This window comes from Brienomyrus brachyistius, unplaced genomic scaffold (assembly GCF_023856365.1).
Source record: "Brienomyrus brachyistius isolate T26 unplaced genomic scaffold, BBRACH_0.4 scaffold44, whole genome shotgun sequence".
Classification (NCBI taxonomy): domain Eukaryota; kingdom Metazoa; phylum Chordata; class Actinopteri; order Osteoglossiformes; family Mormyridae; genus Brienomyrus; species Brienomyrus brachyistius.
Window position 1 is genome coordinate 1,420,329 of NW_026042319.1, and position 6,592 is coordinate 1,426,920.

A 6,592-nucleotide genomic window follows, 5' to 3' on the forward strand; every position below is an offset into this window, starting at 1 on the left:
GAGTACGGTTTGGATTTCGTTTTTCCTCTGCATTGCCCTGCTCTGCACTTTTACATACTGCCTATGTTTTAAATTACAGTTTCGCATTGCGTTTTGAAAGTAACGCTTGTATTTCCGCAACTGGACCCTGCATCGTTATGTTACAGAATACCTCGCTGGCTATGGATCCAGTGGAACCTGAGGCACGAGTAATGCAGCGGGAGAAACGCAGAGCTAATTTAGGTTTTGCAAGCTAATTTGCAAACTTCAGTGCAGACAGCTTCCCTTTGTTTTGAAATGGTGCTGAATCCTGAGGCGATGGCCACCACAGTATCCACACCACTGCCTTTGGCTGTTTTTATTGCTACCCTGAAGAGGTATGATGGTAATCCCAATAAACCTGGGGGGGGTTTCTGTTGCTATTCCAAGTACATTGATTACCATTCACAGAATAAAAGAGACGAGATCCATTTTGTTATACAGGGTTCCTATGCAATCCGATTTAAAATTCCATACTTTTGCACATTGCATGGAGGGGGGCGGGGGGTGCAACAGTGACAGTTAGGGTGGTGGATGAGGGTCAGCCCCCCCTCAGAAGATGCCTTCCTGAGCAATCGTCTATCTTGCCTTCGCCAGAATCCACCACTTAGTGAGCCCAGATTCTTAGTGAGACCAGATTCTTAGTGAGACCAGATTCTTAATGAGACGCTTCTGTCTCGTCATGTGGGTAACAACTCATGTAAAATAAATTCACACATACTTTGCATTTCACTTCACATTCACATCTGGGATCCTAAGCCAAACAGTTACAATACATGGAACTGGCAATCCAAGCAGGTGAACGCTTCCATTTCTCCATTGTTAGCATTGTAAATTGGAAGGTAGCCTACATCTATATTTCTTGCTGGAGATTAATCAATCATTCACCCCACAGACACACCCACAGTCCTTGGGTTGAGATGTTGCTCTTCAGTGGTCACCCCTGCACATTTGGGTGCTGGCAACCAGCTCGCGTTAATGTTTTCAACATTGATAACATTTTTTAAGAATACTTAATATGCAAATATGTTGCAAGAATGTGAAAAAAACCAAAATATTTCCATACTTTCTTTCCAGATATGGAAACGACCAAAATCAAATTCTATACTGCTTAGGAACTCTGGGTATATCTGGGTGACCGAATTGTGACACCAGAATAAAACTGCACTGAATACTGAGACACAATTTCACATGCTATTTAAGGAAGCATTTCGCCGTCCTGCTGCCAGCCAGTATCTAGGACTTCAGTCTTGCAATATACGACAGTAAAATCATTTTACACATGGTGGAATTCCAGATGTTGCCAGCTGGTAGAGGGGCTGAGTAAACCTGTGCCGCTAACTGTGTATCCTCGTGCACTAAATGCAGATCCAAAAGCTGAGCTATCTTGCCAAAGGGACGCCTTGAACAGTCAAACGTGAATCTCCATCCATAATCTGCTACAAGACCTAAGCCAGAAACTTACCTCCAGCCCGGTAGCTCATCCATCAACCTTTGTTGCTTCCTTGCCTATGCGTCCAATTTCCCCCTCACCTGGTCCTGAACCCATGCAACTCTTCAGAGCTCCTTTATCACTGGAGATATGCCAGTTATTCCCGTATTGTGGGGAAGGTGGACATCAATGGCTGCAATGCCCTCTTTGCATCTAGAGAAAAGAACCGTCAGGAATCTGGGAAAAAAAGAGTTATGGACTAATATATTGAGGAGACCCTCAGTTTAGGAATTATTTGACTGTCTGTGTCACCGTTAGCCTCCAGTTTCTTCTTTCTAGACTTCAACCCTGTATCAACCTTCAAGCACTAAATGACGTAACTTCAATTCTGCTACCTTCCTGCAGCCTTGGAACAAGACCACAAGGCATCCGTGTTGAGAACTAGACCTCCAAAATGTACATAACCGCATCAGGATGCATGAAGAAAATTTATTGTTGCAGGTTTGTGTCCGGTGGGTGTTAAAGGTAATTATGGTTGAATACCAAAAAATGTATATATATGTATGTTCCAGAGAAGTAAAAGCACAATAATGCAAGTACTAATATTTATTTCCTATAACCAGCAATAAAAACTGCATAAACTTTTTTTTTATTAAACATCCTATTAGATTTATATTTTAAATATACATATAAATGTCCTGCAATACCAGGAATATTGCTTATGCGTCTGACAGCTGCCATCTATGGCACAATGGAATTGGGTTCATACACCTTTAAAACCAGACTAAGAACTCACTGCTGTCATGTGACATCATGGAGCCCCTGCACTCCTGAGGTGGACACCTAGTTCAGCTTCAGTCAGGCTCCTCAAAGTCCCACAGCACTCCTGGGAAATGTGGGAGAACTTTATTCAGGAGGAATATGATTAAACAATTCAGCTTAAATACCCCAACAGCCCCTTTTGGGACTCTAGGAACCTTCTGGTTACGTCAAGCTGCACTAACCATGCTGCCTTCAGTGTCTTCACAAATACTGGGCTATGCAACACTGCTGGTCTTCAGCAAGTCTCAAAGCACACTGTAGTGCCCTCGGTGACCGTTGGCCCCAGTGACATCGGCAGGGTCCCTTTAGGGTCAGGAAGGTCTGACAGGCCACTGACAACAGGAACGGATGCTTTCTTCACCACCTCCAGATTTATGGCTGTCTATTCAGACAGAATCCTTCAAAATCACATGCCAGGCAGTGTTGCAAGGTTTTCATGCACACTGCTCTGAATGCCCCATTCCCTGTTTAATACTGCAAGTATGAAGCAGTAATAAATAATAGATTAAAAGCTTATAAGCTTTCACTGCCCTCTGTTGTGAATGCTGGTAGTCCTAGTTTAGATTGACAAATGAAAACTTAATACATTTTCTGTATTAGACCACATTTTGCAGTCATGCTCAAAGTACTCTAGAAGTACTGTTACTTCCAAAAAACTTTGAGTAGAGTAAAAGTACGTGTCTTAGAAACTACTGAAGTAAAAGAGTAGCTTGTTGAAAAAGTACTCAGAGTAGTGGGTATTTTTGAATTGTGTTTTCCCTCATAAAATTATAATTTTCAAAAAATAAAGCACACACATTAATCTTTGCTTTGAGGATACAACACAAAGACCATTTAAATACAAAATTTTATACAAAAAATTACCAACTCATTATGTATTGCTGTAGTATTGCATATGCATAGGCCCTTCTGCATAAAAAAAATAACTTTAAGAACGCACAAACTGTACAGGATGGGAGAGAGGCACATAGTGTTACGGTACAGGCAACGGTTCAATGGTTATGTAGAAAACAATAGGAAATGTGCAGCAACATATAAGCAAACTGAAACCTTGAGGTACAATTAAAATCCGTTATGTTCTCAGGACCGCCAGCAACTTTATACGATGGGCCAAAAGCATTCAGCCTGCATTTTTTATTTAGTAAAGCAAGCTAAAGCTAACATTACACTGCAAGTTAGCACAGCGGATATCTGTGACACACAGTGAAACCGTCACAGCAGCTTAGTAACAGCAGGGACAGCCGAAAATAAATTACTCAGCTATCCAAGCTGGTAAAATTTGACTGTAAATAGAATTAAAAGTTTAACGTAGTTAAGTTTTGACAGCTAAAAAAATTAACGCTACACGTCATGACAGACTAAGGCCGTTTCTAGGCGTTCGTAACTGACTAGATAGGCTAAAACGAAAGCCGAAAGATAAAACTAAAACTGACCTCTATCTGTGTTTTCTAATTAAACCCTGAATTCCTGAATGCAGATATCTAAGCAGGCTTAGAAAGGCAAATTACTCGTCTTGGTTTTGCCTCCGATAAACCCTAACAGGCGCAGCCACCGATGCGCTCGTTCCGTCGCCAAGGAAACTCCTGCCACGAGCCCCGTGATTATTAGCGACTTACCTGTTTTTCAACGCGCTTTCATATGATTGGCTAAATACCCGTTACAGCGCTTCATACATACAAAGTACTTAATCAAGTATAATTTCTGGGGGGAAAAACTACTCAGTTACAGTAAGGAGAGTATTTATAGCTTGTACTTTACACCCCTGGGCATGCTTGTTGCTATGAATAGTTAGTAGGTCTACAACTAAATGTAAATATTTTTGCACTGGCCGGCAGGTGGAGCAGTATGTAACGACATATACTTTTTACTGGAAAAGTAAAAAAGATTCTCTGGAAGAGATTCTTTTGATTTACACGCACGCATGTGAGATAAACGATCTTTCGGGTGAAAATCACTCAGCTCTGCAACTGGATGAGCCATACGTAGGTTGTTTTATATCAGTTGTACAGCGAGATTAAATTAAATACTAAAACAATGGGATGAGTAGTGGCACAAGAGGGTAATACTTGGAAGCCAATGAGGAGATCTCTCAGAACTGAGCCAGTGGCTGCTTGGCAACAGGAATCTTCCTGCGGTGAACCACCTACTGTTCTGAAGCACGGGGACGGATCTCAGGGGCGCGAGCTGTCTGCACACAGCCCCCAGCGCAGTCTCACAGATGCGGCTCCGGCTGTTATCATGCACCTGGCTCCGCACCCATCGCTTAGACACAGAGGCATCTATGCCGCTCAGCAGCAAACATTGCAGTTTGTCTCCAAAGGCTTCATTTCTGACATCGCTGCACCGTATTAGTGAGCTATTATGATCTTATAGTGCTGCTGGAATAAACTAATTAAATACTGAAAGTGATTTACGCAGTCAATTTTATGCATTATTACATCTATACAGATGAATGTTTTCAAGTGAAAGTATGTTCTCGCTGCCTTAAATACGTGCAGTCTATTTGTGATGTCTATAATGTTGGCATGCCCTCCAAGGGCCTGGCAGTCTGTTTAGAATGCCCCTGTTTTGGGCTCTCTCCTGCCTGGGATAGACGACAAGTATCGTGATCTAGCTTTGAAGAAGAGGTTGGAAGGTGGATGGGTGGTTGTAATGTCAGGCGGTATATTTTAAAATAGTAATAGAGTTATTCATACCATTTCAAGGGTACAACAGCAGCATGGATCACTATTGGTATTTGAGCTGACAGCCTTGGTTGAGTTCTGCAGCCATGCACTAATTACCGACTGGCAATGAGCTCTGAAGGACACTATGTGGTGCATGGCAGACAGCATGTCCTTACAATGCAGGAGGTCCAAGCACAGGGTATCGACCTGTGAGCTGGCTGCATCCCACATGCTTTTGCTCACCCGTAGGTGGATAATTTGTCAGTAAGTAGGGGTCTCCCTCCCAGCAGAGCAAACCCTAAAATGACACGAGAACAAAAGTTTTTAAAGGCCCCGTGTCTACACAGAAGTCCTCCCCCGGAGACGTTACCACATCACTAGTCTCCTGACGTCTGTTACCGTGAGCCTTTCATCAAGCATGTACAAAGGCGACAGAGGGAAAGGAAAAGGCGATTCATCTGCTGTGTGAGAAAAGGATTTTTGATGTGTCGCCCGGAGGGTGCGGGCAGAGGGAACAGACGACGTCAGCGTCCGGAGGGGGATCACCCACACCGCCTTACTATTGTGTCCGGTCCCTTTCTGCGGCTTGGACGAACACGACAGCGGACTTCATCACCCGCATCGAACATTTTATTGCACATAAAACACACCAAAACCTGCCTCTAACACATTACCAAAAACATGAATGCTTCTAAAATAATTTCCACGTTTTATCAGATTTCTTTCAACAATTCGTTTGACAAGAACTAGGAATCACAGTTTAAAAGATCATATTCCCGACCGTAACAATATAGCAGGTTAAAGGCATCCTAAAAATTATGATGCTGTAACAAACAGCTGGTTTCTGTGGTTTATGATGTGACATAGTTAAAAAAAGTCGAATGATCTACAATTATAACTAACAGTGTAACTAACAGGACCACCCCTGATTAAACTGAATATTATGCAGCAGCCTCTGGGGGCTGTCAAAACTACAAAAAAAAACCCACCTGTCCTTCAAGTTTAATCCCGCGTTTCAGATCGTGTGACATCCAAAGAATATGTTTTATCTGTTCTGATGAAAATCTTTTAATGTCAGTCCTTTGAGGTTCGCAGCCTTTGAGGTCTTGCGTTCAATGCAGAGGACTAATTGTACATTAATATACACTAAACCATACGTTGTTTTATATATGATCATATTTAATTGTTATTTTTTAAACAGGAAAATTATTCAGCAAAAACTACTTTCTAAAGTAGTTAATAAAATAATTATTGCCATGCATCACAATGAGTTCTAAAATATTTCATATGGCTGCTCTTGAAGGTTTTCAGCATGTATAAAATGGAATCATAGACAAATAGAAGGATAGAGTTAAGCACAATTTACTCACACTGGGCATAGAAACCCAAAAAGCCAAAGCAATGGAAAAATACAACAGAATTTCGCAACTATTGTTATAACTATCTACGCAATATATAAATATAACATTATTAACAATTACTTAATCGTTGTATCATTTAAAATATATTATAATAATACACAGGTCATTTTCTGATCCGAAATAAAGGATTTAATGAAGTGGGCGGAGTTAGCGATGATCTCGAACTCTCTCGCGCTGGCATCGTAGTGAACTCTGGTTGCTACAGGCGAAGTTATTTGTTTACTTCCGGGTCG

General features: G+C 41.6%; 1 long non-coding RNA gene across 1 annotated transcript; it reads right to left on the reverse strand.

Annotated features, from left to right (window-relative positions):
- Positions 1–1,154: 1,154 nt before the first annotated feature.
- Positions 1,155–2,946, reverse strand: LOC125722922 (uncharacterized). Its single transcript, XR_007386688.1, has 3 exons — positions 2,455–2,946; positions 2,247–2,336; positions 1,155–1,687 (listed from the first exon to the last, which is right to left on the reverse strand). It is a non-coding gene; the product is annotated as an uncharacterized LOC125722922 (long non-coding RNA).
- Between the last annotated feature and the right edge of the window lie 3,646 nt (positions 2,947–6,592).